The sequence below is a fragment of the Tiliqua scincoides genome, chromosome 13 (genome assembly GCF_035046505.1).
Source record: "Tiliqua scincoides isolate rTilSci1 chromosome 13, rTilSci1.hap2, whole genome shotgun sequence".
Taxonomy (NCBI): Eukaryota; Metazoa; Chordata; class Lepidosauria; order Squamata; family Scincidae; genus Tiliqua; species Tiliqua scincoides.
In genome coordinates this window covers 9,853,270-9,871,573 of record NC_089833.1, presented here as the reverse complement: position 1 = coordinate 9,871,573, position 18,304 = coordinate 9,853,270, and the positions used below count along the sequence as shown (strand labels likewise).

Sequence of the window (18,304 nt, the reverse complement as noted above, 5' to 3'; positions counted from 1 at the left end):
AAGCGTCGCTTCGGGCTAATACATCGCTCGCGGGTTATTGACACCACTTCCGGTGGTTCCCGACAGGTTGTCATTCTAAAAAGTGGGTCCCGGTGCTAAAAAGTTGGAGAACCACTGGGGTTAGGACATCTGCACACGTGAATGGAGGCATACCTGTTCCTGTTATGAATCCAAGATCCAGTCCAGAGGATGGTGCTCATAAATTAGGACTACTTGAGCATTAGTGCACCCAGCCCTGCTTCTGTGTATTAGCCTTGAATTTAGTTGGAGATGAAATCCTCCCCCCCCCCAACGCTCATTGCCCACTGCGAGCAGACACCCAGGGGCAGCTCTTGAGGCCTGCATGATTGATTAAGGATGAAGGGCTGAGAGCCTCTACTCAATTGCTACAGGCTCTTGGCTTTCCTGGAAAGCAGCGACTCCCACACTTAGCCTTGAAAGGGAAATGGGACCTCTAAAAGCAGAAGCTGATCTCTCGTTGTCTAAGCTTGCAACTGTACTGGAGAGTCATGATCAGATATCCTGATTTTATTTTACAACTGTCGAACAAGCAAAAGAGGTTCTGAATTGATATGTAGCTGTGATACTGATGAGAGTGTGCATTAAACTCCCCCCCCCCCTTAAGCCTCCTTAGTTTAGAGAAGTTAAGAATCCCTCCCTGGGGAGGGACAGGTGGAAAATAATGGGTTTATCACTCCTTGTCCAGTTCCCCTGCTTCCATACATTTTAGAGCCCTTTCTGTTTGTTTCAAAGTGTAAATGAACCTAGTTCAGGACAAAGGATGACTGGTCTTCCATGTCGCATATGCCCAAGACCAATTAAAACAATCTCTGGGATAAATAAGGAGGTGGCGTTAAAAGCCCTTCATCACCTCTTTCATGAAACGAATCAGTCATGTTTACAGTGCCCCTACATCAAAATACCAGCGGCATTCCCTAGGTGCATATGTGGTGGTGATGTGTTCTAGCCTCCATTTTTTTTGTTTTTGGGGAGGGATATATCTATGTGTTGGGAGAAATCAGAAATTACATTAGATCTAAGATGAGCTTGGGAGAGTTGAAGATGTTTTTGACAAAGAAAGGTCTGGTGTTTTCTCTTTCTCTTAAATGCTGCTCAGAGTTGGTCAAACACTACAAGTCTCCCATTGACTCACCCTGGGAACTTAGGTGTAGCAAGAGATGAATAGTGAGAAGTACTCTTTCAAACTGGTCACTTGAATGGGTTAGGTAAACCTCAAAATCCTAAATGGCAGCAGTTCATTGGTTTTACATACATGCGTGCACACACAGAGAGCGAATTCGGCACTTTCCATCCACCAGGAAAATGTCCATTGTTGTCCTGTACATAGTGCATTTCGTAGGCGGAACCTGCCCCAAGGGGCTTACAATCTAGACAGGCACAACTATTGTGATTCAGATTATTCAAATACTGTGTTTATTTGTGGACTTTTATTTTTGAATTTGACCTTCTCTCTTAAGTGGGCAATGCATAAGAACGTCAGAAGGGCATCACTGTCTCACAGCTCTTTTCATGTTGTGCCAATGCATTTATATGCATGATGAACACAGGAGCGCTCTAGTCTCTCCCAAAGCACACCATGGGGATATTTGCACCATTCTTTGTGTACCTGTATCCTTCTCCCTCCAGATCAATTAATCTTTCTTCTTACTTGATGACTCTTCAGTTGCCAATACAGACTTGCCCTTGGGAATCACAAGATGAGCTCAAACATAACTTGTTTCTGCCTCTTCAATGTGAGTAAAAGTTTCTTGCTTTGCTTGGGAGGAGAAAGGATGGGATACTGTTGACATTTCAGCTTGAAAACAAACTTTCTGAAAAGCCCTTTGTCTCTTTGGGAGACACAATGAAGAAAGACTCTCTCTCTCTCTCTCTCTCTCTCTCTCTCTCTCTCTCTCTCTCTCACAATTATTTCAAAACAAACCCTTCATCTGGGGTTATGCAAAAACTCCTCATATAGCCAAACCAGCATTAATTTGATCAGTGAGAAACCCCCAAAGCATAACTGTTCAATAATTCTATTTGTGTGGATTAAGTAAAAATTGAGGCTTCTTTCTCGTGGTACGAAAGAAAATCGCCTCTCATCTTCATACATATTTCCCCAGAGTGCCCCACACAGGACTGAATCATCACCTAGAAAGTTAAATAATGTACATTTGTTTGCTGTCTCCCCCCCCCCCCCTTGGCCTTGAATTCCTAGTTGAAGCAGCAGCGTATCTAGGGAAAATGGCACCCGTGGCAAGCACTGAAATTGCACCCCTGTCCAAACAGAGACAGGGAGATCATGGGGTGGGAAGCCAACCCTGTCCATCCCACCAAGTGAATTTGTTCAGCAGACTAAACGGAGACCCTGAGAAGTGGAGCACAAAATCTCAGGAAAAAAAGAATAGCCTTTGATCACTTCCAATGACTTGCCAAGCAAACAGTCTCCCACAGACCACCAAAGAGGCGGCCCACAACCACTTAAGTGTTGGCTGTGTCTGTGGAATGGAATGCAGTCCATTCTCTGCCCTCTCTTACAATCTATAGGAGAGTGCTTGGGAGAAAGACCACCAAAGAGGGCAGAGGCCAGACCCCCTATAGCTTCATATGGTCCATGATGATTCCAATTTTTGCCTCAGTGGTCCGCGGGCTCCTGAAGGTTGGGAACCAGCAATTTAGATGATGAGGGAGCGAAACCTCTCCCTTCCCCCTATTGCCGCCGTTAGCTTGACATGCAATGGAAATCTTATCTCTCTTGGATCATGGCTAGCAGTGCATGTGCTCTGTCTTGTGGATGTCAATTTGCATTGCGAGATTCCTTCAATTATAGAGGCTAGCATGACTTTCTGGTTTGAAGGGCGCCTTCAACTTCAAGGGCGCACCAGATGATCGCGGCAGGTGTTGATCACAGCTTTCCTTTCAACAGGCTGCCCGCTCGGGTGACAGTCATGAAAACGGACACTCAGTGATTGAAATGGCAGGCCCTTGTATCTGAGGACATGGGGTGGTGGTTGGAGTGTCCATGAGGAGCTGTCCATGTGGCTCACTTTTGAGAGTGACACCGTCCTTTGCACTGCAGACTGAGCCGGAGCTGTTGAAACTTTCCAGAGATTTTGCGAAGAGAGCTGCCATTGCATTGTCAATCCTGTCTTGCCCCTGGAATGCAAGGGGGAGAGGCAGGCTGTTTTCTATTCATTGTGAAGAGTAGCATTTAAAGCAGTTCTTTGCTTGTGTTCTGACCAGTCATTTGCTTTAAGAGCAGATCTTCCCGGCAAGAAGAATCTCAAAAGAATTTTAACTGTGTTTTTTTTTTGGGTTCCTTCTATCTCATGCCATTCCTTCTGTTCCTCTTCGTACCAAACAGATAGGCTATGGATTGTTTAAAAGTTAAATAGGTAGTTAAGGCAGGCATGCTCTGTGTCGGGCTTTGACTACAGGCACTTGCAAACTCAGAGGACGGGGGGGTGGTCTCTGGATAGTTGGTTGGTTGGCAACCTTCAGTGTCGAAAGACTATGGTATAAGCCTACAGCACCCAGTATTCCCAGGCGGTCTCCCATCCAAGTACTAACCAGGCCTGACCCTGCTTAGCTTCCGAGATCAGACAAAATCGGGCATGTGCATAGTTACACAGGCCTACAAAATTGAGAGTCAGAAAAGTTTTTCCCAAACTTTATGGTGGTTTGATATGAATTTGGGGTGCCAGTTCCAAAAATGGTATCCGTTTTGCCCTATCATGTCTAGTTTTCGAGATATAGTATAGCCTCATTAGTGAATGGTTCAAGCAGCTTCCTCATGAGGAAGCCATGGTGTAGGCTTCCTCATAAGGAAGGTGCTTGAACCATTCACAAATGAGGCTATATTATATCTCCAAAACTAGACGTGATAGGACAAAACAGATGCCATTTTTGGAATCGGCACCCCAAATATACCCAGGAATTGGTGTAATCTTGAAGGAAGCAAAATGCGTGTTGGCCTGTGTTATTGGAAGAGTGTGTTGCAGAAGTCTTTGGACATCAAGCCTTATCAAAGGCATCTACCAGTCCACAGTTCAAAGTAGGGTCCTGCTTTCTTAGGACCAATGAAGTATTGGATCACAAGTTTTGAGTTCTGCTGAACTTCTGTTCAGGCAGATGCTTAGCAAATGTTTGGGCAAGGGGGGGTGGACATCATGTGTTTGGAGCCCCAGTTGCTTGCAGATCTTACACAGAGAGAGACTGAGCTGTGAGGTCTGAATTTCTCAAGTTTGAATCTCATCTTTGCCATTAACCCACTAGGTCATGGTTTTTTAAACTGTGGGTCACAACCCACTTGGTGGGTTGTAACCCAGTATCTGGTGGGTCCAGGGTTGGGCCCTCCCACCCACACATTTGTCCTGTTGGCTCCAAATTGGAGCCCTCCAGATGCAATTGGAGGCTGGATCAGGCCTCCACGGGCCTCAAAAGGCCTCCGGAATCTGCTGGAAAATCACTTTCCCAGTTTACTTCTAGCTTTGTGAAAGACCTCCAGTTGCTTCTAGAGACCTGCAGGGGCCTTCTGAGACCTGCAGAAGCCTGGCTCCAGAGAAGGTTGCAGTGCCTCCACCACAGAACAGGTGGGTCATGGGGGGGGGGAGTTTGAGAACCCCTGCAGTAGGTGATCTCTGGCCTCAGTCTGCCCCATCTGCAGTATGGAGATAGTGATGCTGATAAACACTTGCAGCATTGACGTAGGGCTTGCCACAGCTACGTAAATGATAGGTAGTTGATTGGTTGGTTGGCTGGTTGGTTGTCTTTAAATACCAATTAAAGTAATGCTGCTCTTAGATTCGTGTGAGTTGTTGGCTTCCAGGCCTACGAACCTCCTCTTTTTCGGATCTGTCTCAGTTGCCCTTCTTGGTGGGTGGCGGGGCAGGGAGAGAACATTTAATTGTGACCTATTGTTAAAAAAAAAATCCCCATGCTGGTACTATCAGCCCAAGCTGTTCAGATCCTGGACTCGTCAGATGCTGGGTCGAGTGAGAGATATCTTCCCGTTTGCAGTGGGGAAGGTTCTACAAGATTAGGTGTTAGAGCAGAAATCATTGCAGCTGTCAGGGGCCCCCAAAGCATAGGCCCGAAGGGAAATGCTCCGAATTTCCTTTTCCTCACTACTTTTACAAATTAAATTTGGGGGTGTGGGTAGAATCTCCACTTGGCTGACTTTTTCCGGGCTGTTGCTTCCAGTCCTCAGCAGGCAGGCTGCAGGAGAAATTGACAAGTGAAAGGCTTCAGCCTCCCTACGTTGACAGCTCTCCCCCCCCCCCCCATTTCTAAAGAAAATGAAGGCAGAGTGAGTTTATAGATAAAATATAGGGTCTCTCTCTCTCCCCCCCTCTCCCCCCCCCTTTTTAAAGAATGTATGCATTTAAATGCTTTTTACTTATTTTTGCCCATATCGCATTTGTTTCCATGGAAGCAGATCTGGTTGTCCCCAGCTGAAAAAGCAATTCAGCTGCTCCTAGCGGTTTCCATAGAAAAGCAATCCAGCTGTCTGGAAGTCCAGTTTTGCTGCTTGTACGTGGCAAAGTTTCTTCTTGTTTGAGTCATGGGAGAAGAGGGCAGGATTGGGTTAATGGCCAGGCTAAGGACGCCGCAAGAGCCAGAGGTCTTCAACAAAGAGTCAGGACCCACGAGTGAGTCACAGCCCGACCTCGGGTGGGTCAGGGCAGCACTGCTCCCATTTCGTTCGGAGGTTCAGGTCTGTACATTCGTACATGTATGGTTTGATTGCTGGGCCGGGGTACTTTCCTGATGAGGAAAGGCTACAGCATTTGAGGCTCTTTGGTCTAGAACAGGGGTGTCCAAACTTTTTGGCAGGAGGGCCACATCATCTCTCTGACACTGTGTCAGGGGCCGGGGAAAAAATAATTAATTTACATTTCAAATTTGAATAAATTTACATAAGTTTACATAAATGAATAGATTAGAGATGGAACTTATATGAATGAATGAAGGTCTGGCAATAGCTCAGGGCCTATAAAAGACCTTGCGCAAAGCAAGGCTGGCCTTTCCTTCGCTACCACTGCTGCATCACAGATGCGAAACAGCAGGCAGTGGAGGGAGCTCTCATCCCACAGCTCACATGAGAGGTAGAACAGTTGCCCTCTTGCTGAGAGCAGTTGTGTCAGGCCAGCATGGGTTCCAGCAAGTCTCCGGAGGGCCAGAAGCTCTTTGGAGACTGGGGGCTCCCTGCGGGCCGGATTGGGAGTCCCCGAGGGCCGCAAGTGGCCCCCGGGCCAGGGTTTGGGCACCCCTGGTCTAGAAAAAAAGGTGCCTGAGGGAGGACATGATTGAGATCAACATTGTACAGAATTATACAGGGGGTGGATAGGGGGGTGTTCTTTTCCCTTTCACACAACACCAGAACCAGGGGACATCCACTCTAACTGAGTGTTGGGAGGGTTAATACAGACAAAAGAAAATATTTCTTTGCCCAGCTTGTAATTAGTCTGTGGAACTCCTTGCCACAGGGTGTGGTGATGGTGTCTGGCCTACATGCCTTGAGAAGGGGATTGGACAGATTTACAGATTTCCTACGGAAAAGTCCATCACAAGTTGGGTTTTGTACAACCTCCTGGTTTTAGCAGTAGCCCAGGTGCAAGGGAGTGGCCCCAGGATGCAGGTATCTTGTTGTTGGACTAGATGGGCCTTTGGCCCTCTCCAGCAGGGCTCTTATGTTCTTAACAGTAGGTAGAAGAGTTCTAGAGGAAGTAAATCTTGCTGGGGACTTTGGATAGGGGTGAGTTAGCTAAGCCCCTCCACCCTCACTGAGCCCCCTTGGTCCCCCAGCCGTCCACCAGCTTTCTCTCGCCATGGTATGCTCTCTGCCTTGCTTCATTTCCTCTTCTTCTTTCTCCACTTTAAAAAACTGAGGATATATTGTTGCCATGCTGTCTTCTACCCCAATTGACCAGGAAGGAAAATGGTTGGCAATCTTCAGTCTCGAAAGACTATGGTATAAGCCAGGGGTGCCCAAACCCCGGCCCAGGGGCCACTTGCGGCTATTGGGGGCTCCCAATCAAGCCCTCGGGGAGCCCCCATTCTCCAATGAGCCTCTGGCCCTCTGGAGACTTGTTGGAGCCCATTCTGGCCCAACGCAACTGCTCTCAGCATGAGGACAACTGTTCTACCTCTCACATGAGCTGTGGGATGAGGGCTCCCTCCACTACTTGCTGTTTCGCATCTGCGATGCAGCAGTGGCAGTGAAGGAAAGGCTGGCCTTGCTTTGTGCAAGGCCTTTTATAGGCCTTGAGTCTACTGCAAGACCTTCATTCATTCATATAAGTTCCATCTCAAATATATTCATTTACGTAAATTTATTCAAATTTTAAATGTAAATTAATTCTTTTCTCCCCTGGCCCCCAACACAGTGTCAGAGAGATGATGTGGCCCTCCTGCCAAAATGTTTGGACACCCCTGGTATAAGCCTACAGCACCCGGTATTCCCAGGCGGTCTCCCATCCAAGTACTAACCAGGCCTGACCCTGCTTAGCTTCCGAGATCAGACGAGATCAGGCATGGAAAGACTATGGTATAAGCCTACAGCACCAGGTATTCCCAGGCGGTCTCCCATCCAAGTACTAACCAGGCCTGACCCTGCTTAGCTTCTGAGATCAGACGAGATCAGGCATGGAAAGACTATGGTATAAGCCTACAGCATCTGGTATTCCCAGGTGGTCTCCCATCCAAGTACTAACCAGGCCTGACCCTGCTTAGCTTCTGAGATCAGATGAGATCAGGCATGTGCAGGGTAACAGTTGCTGCTCCAGGAATGAAAAAAGGGGCAGAATGACATAGTGGCAGGGCAGAGAAAAGGAGAACGAGTAATTGTGGAGGACACCGTCCCCTGTTGTCTCCCAGGTTCTTGCCAGTAGGACCTGTGTAGCCAGCTGGAGTTTGAGATGGGTCCCTCCTCCTAGTCTACTCCTGTAGACGAGAGCCTTAGACAAGCAGGCTTCTTCTGCTTCAGGGAATAATTGAGAAATTTCTCTCCTGCTTTTTTTTTTTTTTGATTAAAAACCTCACAAGGCATTGCTTTACGAAGTTTGAAATGCAATTAAAAAGCCAACAGCAATGAAACACAATCATTAACAGCTGCAAGCATCACACAATAATGAATACTGCTGCTGCAAAGAATGCCTGTGAAAAACCTTCTGGAAGAAAGCAGTCTTCATTCCCCATGGACCATTAAGAAGACTGGCACATCTCCCCAGGCAGAGTGTGAACTGCACCCCTCTTGTAACGCCACTGCCGGGGAAGGTGTATCCAGACCCACCTAGCTTTACTAGACAAAAAAAAAAGATATCTAGAAAGAAAAAATATTTATTTATTTATTTAATAATCATGATCAGAGTCTGTGTGTAGGCATTTGCTAGACTACCCTGCACATGCCTCGTCTTGGAAGCTAAGCAGGGTCAGGCCTGGTTAGTACTTGGATGGGAGACCGCCTGGGAACACTGGGTGCTGTAGGCTTATACCATAGTCTTTCGAGACTGAAGGTCGCCAACCAGCAGGCCCCCCCCCCTGAGAAATGGCGTTCAAGGACAGTTCCCCCAAACCTTTTTACAGTCAGTCCAGGGTACCCAAAATGCTGAACGGGAGAGCAAGATGTGCAGTTAGGGACTTCCAGGCCAGACAAAAGGCTGAAACTGGGTTCACACGTGATCTTTGGCACACCAGGCAGCTTACAAACCTCTTCGTGAAAATGAAACAAACATCAATGCTCGCAGAAAGCAAGAGAACATCTGGATTGCCCGCTGTTGTGATTGTCTTCTGCAAACAGGACAAGGGGGCTTGCAAAGTTTTTTTTTTTTTTAATGCTTCCAAAAAGTTTTGTGACCCACCAAAAATCGACTTGCAACATGCTGTTGAGTCCCCAAACCCATTGTTTGGGGAACACAGCTGTACATCCTTATTTGAGAGAAAGCCCCATTGAACCTAGTGGGACTTAGTTCTGAGTAAATGTGCCAAGGATTGTGCCTAGGAAGTAGTATTCCAAGCATTTATAATCCACCTTCCTTGCCATTGGCAGCTCAAGGCAGTTTGCAGTTCAGCAACGAACCAAAATGCACGGCAAACCCGTAATAGAACACATTCGCTAAAAAGTCAATGGGCAAATTAAAATTAAATCTCTCGAGTTCAATGTTGTTGAAATGAGTTTCACAATCATAAATGTAGCTGAATAAAATAAAACGGGAGGAGGGGAGGAGGAGATGGTGGAGTGGGGCATAGAACATAACATAAGAACATAAGAACAGCCCCACTGGATCAGGCCACAGGCCCATCTAGTCCAGCTTCCTGTATCTCACAGCGGCCCACCAAATGCCCCAGGGAGCACACCAGATAACAAGAGACCTGCAAGGCTTCCTGGGAATTGTAGTTAAGAACATAAGAACAGCCCCACTGGATCAGGCCATAGGCCCATCTAGTCCAGCTTCCTGTATCTCACAGCGGCCCACCAAATGCCCCAGGGAGCACACCAGATAACAAGAGACCTCATCCTGGTGCCCTCCCTTGCATCTGGCATTCTGACATAGCCCATTTCTAAAATCAGGAAGTTGCACATACACATCATGGCTTGTAACCCGTAATGGATTTTTCCTCCAGAAACTTGTCCAATCCCCTTTTAAAGGCGTCCAGGCCAGATGCCGTCACCACATCCTGTGGCAAGGAGTTCCACAGACCAACCACACACTGAGTAAAGAAATATTTTCTCCTGTCTGTCCTAACCCTCTTAACACTCAATTTTAGTGGATGTCGCCTGGTTCTGGTGTTATGTGAGAGTGTAAAGAGCATCTCCCTATCCACTCTGTCCATCCCCTGCATAATTTTGTATGTCTCAATCATGTCCCCCCTCAGGCGTCTCTTTTCTAGGCTGAAGAGGCCCAAACGCCGTAGCCTTTCCTCAAACGGAAGCTGCCCCAGCCCAGTAATCATCTTAGTCACTCTCTTTTGCACCTTTTCCATTTCCAGTGATAGGTTACCACTCTTCTCTGTTACCTGTCAGCCTTGACTTCGACAGCAGCCTTTTTGCCTGATCATACCCACAAGGACTCAGCTCTGCCCTGTCAAATTTTAGGAGGGGTGTTCAGCCCTGCCTAGCCCTCCCCCTCCAGCCCACTGCCTCCATTTCAGGATTTCTGAAATGATTGAAACAACTTCAGGATCAGAACTGTAAGAATCAGGTGCACAGAAAAGGCACGCCCAGGGTGCTATGGTGGGCTAGATCACTGTTGAAGACGGGGAGGGAGGCAATTGCTAGGTTAGATAGTTCGATCATCAGGGATTAAAAAAATAAATGGCAGCTCTTCTCTATGTTTCATGAAAGGACAGACATTGTCCCAGTTGTTAGCTTATAGAATCATAGAGCTGGAAGGGAAATAAAAGGTCATCTAGTCTACCCCTCTACCTATAGCAGGAAATCCTTCTAGAGCAGGGGTGTACAAAGTTTTTGGCAGGAGGACCGCATTGTCTCTCTGACACTGTGTCGGGGGCCAGGCAAAAAAAGGAATTAATTTACATTTAAAATTTGAATAAATTTACATAAGTTTACATAAATGAATATATTAAAGATGAAATATGAATGAATGAAGGTCTTGCAATAGCACAAGGTCTAACAGTCACCCTCATGCTGAGAGCAGTTGTGTCGGGCCAGTGTGGGCTCCAACAAATTTCTGGAGGGCCAGAGGCTCATTGGAGACTGGGGGCTCCCTGAGGGCTGCATTGAGAGACTTCGAGGGCCACAAGTGGCCCCAGGGCCGGGGTTTGGGCACCCCTGTTCTAGAGCATCTCCAGCAGGTGCTAGTTGAACCTCTGCTTGAAGATCTCCAGTGAGGGAGAAGCCACCACCTCCCTCAGCGATCTGTTCCATTGCCGAACCACCCTAACTGTCAGGAATTTCTTCCTGATGTCCAATCAAAATCTCCTGCAGTTTGTACCCATTGGATCTAGTTCTGCTCTCTGAGGCAATGAGAACAAATTTGTCCCTCCTTCCATATGATAGCCCTTCAGGTATTTGAAGAGAGCAATCATATCCCCTCTCAGCCTTCTCTTCTCCAGGCTAAACAGACCAAGTTCCCTCAACCTTCCCTCGTAGGGCTTGTTCTCCAGCCCTCTGATCACCCTCGTCGCTCTCCTCCAAACCCACTCCAGTTTGGCTGCATCTTTCGTAAAGTGAGGTGCCCAGAACTGGACACAGAATTATCCCAGACTGGGCCTACAAGGGGGGGCTGAGGTGAAGCTTTCCAAGAACAGGGCCATGCACTCTGAAGCTGAGTTGATTCCTGATGGCCCCAAGTCAAACAAATGGATGTTCCAGTTTGTGTCCTGTTGAACACAAACCTCCTTCTTTCTATGTCAAATGTTTGAAATGTTATTCAAATATTGGCTTAAACCCAAATAATGGGCGGTTGGCTTCTCTCTGGACCTGCATTCAAGTTGTTTGATGCATCTCCCAGCAGGAGGAGCTGCTGTATTAAAGAATGACTCGGGGACCCATGCTCAAGTGAGATATAAGGCCTTGTGAGTTCTTGCCACATTGTACCCTTGAGGCACTGGGTGATTCATCTGAGTACTTGCCCTCTGCCTCTCCATCATATCCAAGGCAAGGAGCATATTCCCCCACAGCTACTCATTTGTTTCTAGTGAATTATCTGCAACTGCGACTTAGAAGTAGATCCGCACTGAATTCATGAATGAAGTTACGAGATCTGAACCAGCGCTCTGGTCCATGCCCTAACTTTGCAGTCTTGTTTTTTGCTCCCTGTCTCTGCCAGGGGGAGGTTGAAGGGTCTTCCAGCATAAACCGCTTCTTCCATGGCTGCAAAGTCTGCCACCGATATGGTCGGCCCCTCCTATTTCCATGCTCTGTAAAAGGCCTGGTGTAGTCTCCTGTATCACATCCACAATCCTGTAATTGATTACCTCTTCGCAGTACTCAATTTTCTAGTTTCCCCAACCTCAGTGATGATTAGTAACGTGACCATTAGACCTGTTATTTTCAGCACCTCAAAACCTATAAGAAAAGAGTGATTTAGGCTGCAATCCTAACCACACTTTCCTGAGAGGAAGCCCCATTGAACAAAATAGGACTTACTTCTGAGTAGACCTGGTTAGGATTGTGCCCTTAATCTTGGAGGCATGACCTTTGTAAAAATGTGTTGTTGGAGGCATGATGTTGTAGAACCCATTGGCAGTGCATAGCCATTGTGACTGCTAGTTAATGATGGCCATGGTCTCTGTGACTCAGTAGAGGTGTAGGGTGATATATTCATTATATAAATATGGGGAAGGGGCATAGCTCAGTGACAGAGCACAAGCTTTGCAAGGTCAATCTCTGGTGGCATCTCCACATAGATCTACCTGAAGAGCTTCTGCCCATCAGTATAGACCAGTGGTTCCTAAACTGTGGGTCGGGACCCACTGGTGGGTTGCGACCTGATTTTTATTAGGGTGCCAGGCTGACTGATTGGCAACCTTCAGTCTCAAAAGAATATGGTATAAGCCAGGGGTACTCAATAGGTGGATCGCGATCTACCGGTAGATCGCGAGGCAAAATGAGTAGATCGCGGAATCCTGTCTCTCCAAACTGTTAATACGTCAGTTTCGTCTAGTGACTAGACGAAACTGACATATTTAGCTAAATTGACACTGAAAAGGACACTTTAGCTGCTCTTCAGGCATGCAGCAACAAAACTGACGAAACTGACTAGACTCCAGCAGGGGCTCCATACATTAAAGGGGGTGTCTGTCAGACGCTTCCTTCCCCCCTGGTAGATCTCCGGGCCTTGCTGGGTTTCAAAGTAGCTCTCGAGCCAAAAAAGTGTGAGCACCCCTGGTATAAGCCTACAGCACCCGGTATTCCCAGGCGGTCTCCCATCCAAGCACTAACCAGGCCTGACCCTTCTTAGCTTCCAAGATCAGAATGCAAGCAATGTCCTCCTCTTCATCTGTGAAAAGCTGGGAAGTATAGCACTGGGGTGACAAAAGTTAAGTTGAAATGCAAAGTGGCAATGAGTGCTGGTGAAGAGAGCCAGTCCCTCAGTGCCTAATGCTGTACAGCTCCGACCACCTAATCTGTGGATTCAGGACCCGTGAATTAAACTCACTGTGGGTTCCGAACCCATTGTGGATGCCAGACCTGAACTCTCAGACGCAACCAAAGGTGTTCTCCGGTCGTGTCCAGAACCTTTCTGAGGCCTGCCGAGGCAACCTGTGGCCTCTGCGGGCTTCAGAAAGCCCCCTGGAGGTGTTTCAAGATTCTGATTTCCCATTTTTGTGTAAATCTGAAAGTGCCCATTAAACACCTCCAGGGGCCTTTCTGAGGCCACAGGAAGTATCAGAAGGGCACTTCCTTTCCAACGCTTCAACGCGGAGACTCGGGCCTCAGGATGCAAACGGAACAAGGTTCTGGTCATGTCCGGAGGCCCTATTGGACCTCAACCCGCAGGTTTAATTTATCCATGGGTTTCAGTATCCATAGTGGGTCCGGGATTCCTTGCTGATACTGAGGTCCAACTGTACAATGCCTGCTCATTTCAGCAGGACGTTGCAACAGCTCCCCTTCTCACCAAGAACAATTTGCAGGACGGTGGTTGTATCCTTTGACGGTTTGTGTCCTAAATTGTTTAACCGGGATTTTGTTGAGTCAGGCCAGCATCACGGCTGCTGTTGCAAAAATGAAAAACAGTCAAGCCAGGACGTTTGAGGGCCGAGATCCATTTTCCTGGAGCGCCTGCTAGGCCCGGCTGTATTTTCAGTCCTCGGTTTTATTAGGACGGCAACCACAGAACTAAAAAGCAGTAATTTGTAAGCCTTGCTGTTCCACGAGAGGGGTGGGTTGGAACTAAAAGCATTGTGATGGATGTAAATTCACTGTATACCTTTGGATTTTATGGGCTCCCTGCTTGCTCAGGAAGAAACACCCTGTACTCAGTGCTTTAGTGCACACTTGTTAAAACCAGTGTGCTAAAAGTTGTCCCACGCAACATTAATTTCCACCCAGAACTACTGAAGCCTTTTCAGGTTGTTTTTTTTTGGGGGGGGGGGGGGATTGGAAAAGAAGAGATGGACATGCCTAGAGATGGGTTGTCAAACTGAGAAGCCAAGGTCGCAAATTGGCACCCTGTCTCTTAAGATGCCTGCTGCTGTATCCACCAGCAATGCTGTGACTGCAGCTCTCAACATTGCGCTCCTGTGTTGTGCCACAATGAATGTGTTGTCAATTGCATGCATCATCTGGAAATGAAAATACAGGAGGGCGCCCATATCCGCAAATCCATGGACACCCCCCCCCCCGCGTGTGCCCCCTCTGGAGGCAAGGGGACCTTTGCCCACCTCCGGAGGGGCCGCTGAGCCCAGCAGATGCCACAAACAGCCTTTGGCCAGCCTCTGCTTCACGGATGGCCTCTGCCAGGCTCAGACTGAGCCCAGCAGTTTAAAAAAGGGACTTCTGGTTTCTCTGTGAAACTGGAAGTGATGTTTTTAATGCCTTAGGGCAGCCATTTGCAACCACTGTGCTGTGGCACACTGGTGTGTCGGGAATGGTCTGCAGGTGTGCCTTGGGAGTTTGTGGGAGGGTCATTTATTCGTAGGGCCATTGTGGGAAGTGAGCACCCCATCAACAGCATGGTGTGCCTTGTCAATTGTCAAAAGACTAATGGTGTGCCTGCCTTGACAATTTAAGTACCTTTTCAGTGTGCCATGAGACGAAAAAGGTTGAAAATCACTGCCTTAGGGCTTCCCCAGGTCTCCCAATGCCTAATAAGGTACCTAAAACATCATTTTCCTTTTCACAGAGAAACAGGAAGTTGCATTTTGACTGCTGAGCTCAGAGGACTCTTGGAGGTTGGGGGGGGGGAGCGTTTGCCTGTATCTGCAGTTCCACGTAACCACGGGAGGTTCTGGAACAGTGATAGCTGGTGATGCAGCAAGTTTTAAAATCTGTCCATAGGAATATTTAGTACCTTGATGCATAATTACCGATGCAATCCAGTGCTTATCTACTGATAAGAAGTAAGTCCCACTGAGTTCATTGGGGACTTACTCCCAGGTGTGTAGGGTTGCAACCTTAGCTTTGTAGAGTTCTCTGGCGGGGGCGGGGAGTGGAAAGTAAACCTTATTCCTTTTGCACTGTAGTTTTCCGAGGCATCAGTAACCTGTGAATGACAGCTAGATAAGCCACATTTTCCAAGAATTGTTTGTAGCAGGCCATTGCTTTTCAAGTCAGTTATTTCAAGCTGCTCTTCATGGAAGGTCAGTCTATTGTGGATTCGAATAGGCTGAAAAGCTTCTCAGAAGGGACTCATTACAAACGTGCGTCATTGTCCATTGATATGTCCGCTAACAGGATCTGCTTTTTCTACCTATGGGAGGACACAGACACACACACACACACACACACACACACACACACACACACACAGTGCTTGCAAGAGCTCTGTCAATAGCTAAACGTTTGCTAGAGCTCCATCAGTCTCTTATTTCAGAAATAAAAAGCCTTTGTACTGTCTATCACTCTAGGGCAGGGGTGTCAAACCTGTTTCATGCAGAGGCCTGAAGTTAGCATTCATGGTGCCTGCTGAGGGCCTGAAGTGACATCATTAAGCAGGAAGTGACATCATTAAGCTGATCTGTTTGTATTAGTAGACCTCAGAAGGCATTGCCGCTTAGGACGCAATAAATGCTAGTCTTTAAGGTGTCGCAAAGGTTTGGTCCTAGAGGTTGTTACCTCTTTGGATGGTGGTTTATGTACAATATTAATCTGTTCCTGACTTCTCTCCCCCCCCCTTCTTTGTAGTGACTTCCACCCTACAGACACAGCAAGCAAAAATAATCGCCCTCGAGCAACATCCCACTTCCCAAGGCTGTCTAGAAGCCATCAGAGAGAGCCCCGGAATCCAGAACCTCAAAGTGGTGACCTTTGACTTTTCGGAGACAACTGCTAGCACCGTGTACTTCATATGGCCTTCTCGGTTTTATTCTGGCTCGTGCAGCTGATCGCATAAACCAGTGGTGGGAAGGGTGTGTGGGTGGGAGATAATCCAGCTGTGTTGGATTTAAAGCCTGTGGAACTCCCTGTAGTAATTTTCCTGTTCTGATTAAGTAGGTCCATTTTGAAGCCACAACCTTCATCCAAAACAGCAGGAGACTTTTGGCCTAAAAACTCCCATGTTCATGTTTTTGGCGGGGTGGGGAGGGAGGAATAAACTCTTAGCCTCTTTTTTTTACAACAGATTTTGGGTAGGCTCTTATGTTTAGATCATCTGAACTTCCACAAACTTGAGGGTTGTTGGAATCTCACATCCTGTCGCTATAAGCGCACCTGGGAACTCTAGCCAAATATCTCTCTAGCAAATTCCTTTTTATTTTTCAAAATGGAGGCATGGTCCCTTTTACCATACATGTAGCAACAGGCAAAAGGTAGCAAAGGCAGTTGAGGCTATTTATGTGTTTCTACGCAGATCTTCGGGCACGAGAAGGACCAACTTCACCAAACCATATGACACAGTTTGAGTCCTGCAGGAAATATTGGACTGAAATGGTTCATTTTTTGTTTTGTTTTTCATGGCAATGGCAGCAACTGTTACCCTGCACATGCCTGATCTCGTCTGATCTTGAAAGCTAAGCAGGGTCAGGCCTGGTTAGTACTTGGATGGGAGACCGCCTGGGAATACCGGGTGCTGTAGGCTTATACCATAGTCTTTCGAGACTGAAGGTTGCCAACCATTGGATGAAACCAGAGACAAACGGTGAGACCGGCGGTGGGCAAAGGGGGATGCTCTTCTACCCGGGAAAGAGTGGCTTCTACCACAGCATTGATTTCTTGCTTGTTTTTGAGACGCATAGAAAAAGCCACTACCACCAAACCACTACCACCATTTTCTCAGCATCTTGTTTGCTTATGTAGACTACAGAAGGTATTGCATCTTATGTGACACAATAAATGTTAAGTCTTTCAGGTGTCGCAAGGACTCTGTTGGGCAGGGGTGTCCTTCCCACCACTTTGGAAGACCCACACAGCGACTACACTGCTGCAAATGGCCTAACTCAAGTTCCTGTTGCTTGTGATCACAGTTCCCCGCAAAGTTTTCTAGTAAGGGTGCAGAAAATGGGAGAAAATGATGGTGCTGATTGATGGGACTCCTGACTTGGATTAACTGGAATTCGTACTGTGCTACCATTGGTGGCCCATGAGCACTATTACTACTTTGACTTTCTGTAGTAAGCCTTCCCCAACTCTGTAACTTATAAAGAACAAAATCTCCCATCTTTTTTGATGACATTATGCAGGTTTGGACTTGTGGTGTGGCCGTTTAACTAACCTGCCATCCCTCTTCCACGGATGGGACTTCCAGAGATGTCTGTATTCCAATTCTTAATGCACTTTCTTTTTTGGTTTTGCTTTTCTTTAATCGCAATGAATAGCAGTATTAGTCAACTGTCTAGCAAACTGAGATTTCAGTTCGGTCCGCGTGAATTAACAGAAGATGGTACTCCCTTTTGCAGCTGTATTTGAACACAAACGCTGCAGTTTGTGGAGTCGAGACCCTTGGCATCAAACCCAGTCACTGTCCAAGGTTTCAGACTGGTTTCTTTCCCCAGCCCTGTCTGCAGATGTCAAGAAGCCTTCAACGTGCAAAGCAGGTGCTCTCCTGAATGCCTCCCCAAGTGATTCAGATGGATGTTACCACCCAGGTGTCCCAACTACTGTATTCACTGAGAACTGTGCTTGCAGACCTGGGACAGAAAGTGGTGTCGGGCATTTGGTGGTCACTTTCATAAGTGAGCGTGAGATGGAAGAAGATCATAGATCCTCCACCATCACTACGGACCTGACAGCATTCACCTGAACGCTGCCCGCATAAGATGTCAAGTGAATGTATTTTTTTTTTTCCTTCATTGTAAGAGTAATAATTATAATAGCAATTTTAGCATTTGTATAGCACTTGGGAGTGTTCAGAGTGTTCAAGTATATTATCTTGATGTCACAAACCCCACTTGCAATGTTGTCATGGAACTGATCCCTTGCTGGAGGACATCAAGCAGATGCTGGTCAGCCACTGGGGAATGCTGTAGACTCTGGAGATCTTGTGTGGAGCAGGGGCTGGACTGCAATTCCCCCCCCCCCAACTCTTAAGGTGCTATCATTCTTAGGCTGGAGACAGGCCGTTAAAAACACATGCAAGTGAGAGTTGGTGTCATGTAGCAGCTCAGAGCTGTGAAGTGGGGCATCCCCTGTTCAGTCCTTACCTCGGCCATGATTGGGGAAGGGCCATGGCTCAGTGGA

The 18,304-nt window shown here is 47.3% G+C and overlaps 2 pseudogenes; one reads left to right on the top strand and one right to left on the bottom strand.

Moving 5' to 3' along the window:
- Nucleotides 1-7,666: 7,666 nt before the first annotated feature.
- Nucleotides 7,667-7,789, bottom strand: LOC136633776 (5S ribosomal RNA; annotated as a pseudogene).
- An 8,800-nt stretch (nucleotides 7,790-16,589) lies between these two features.
- Nucleotides 16,590-16,706, top strand: LOC136633989 (5S ribosomal RNA; annotated as a pseudogene).
- Nucleotides 16,707-18,304: the final 1,598 nt, after the last annotated feature.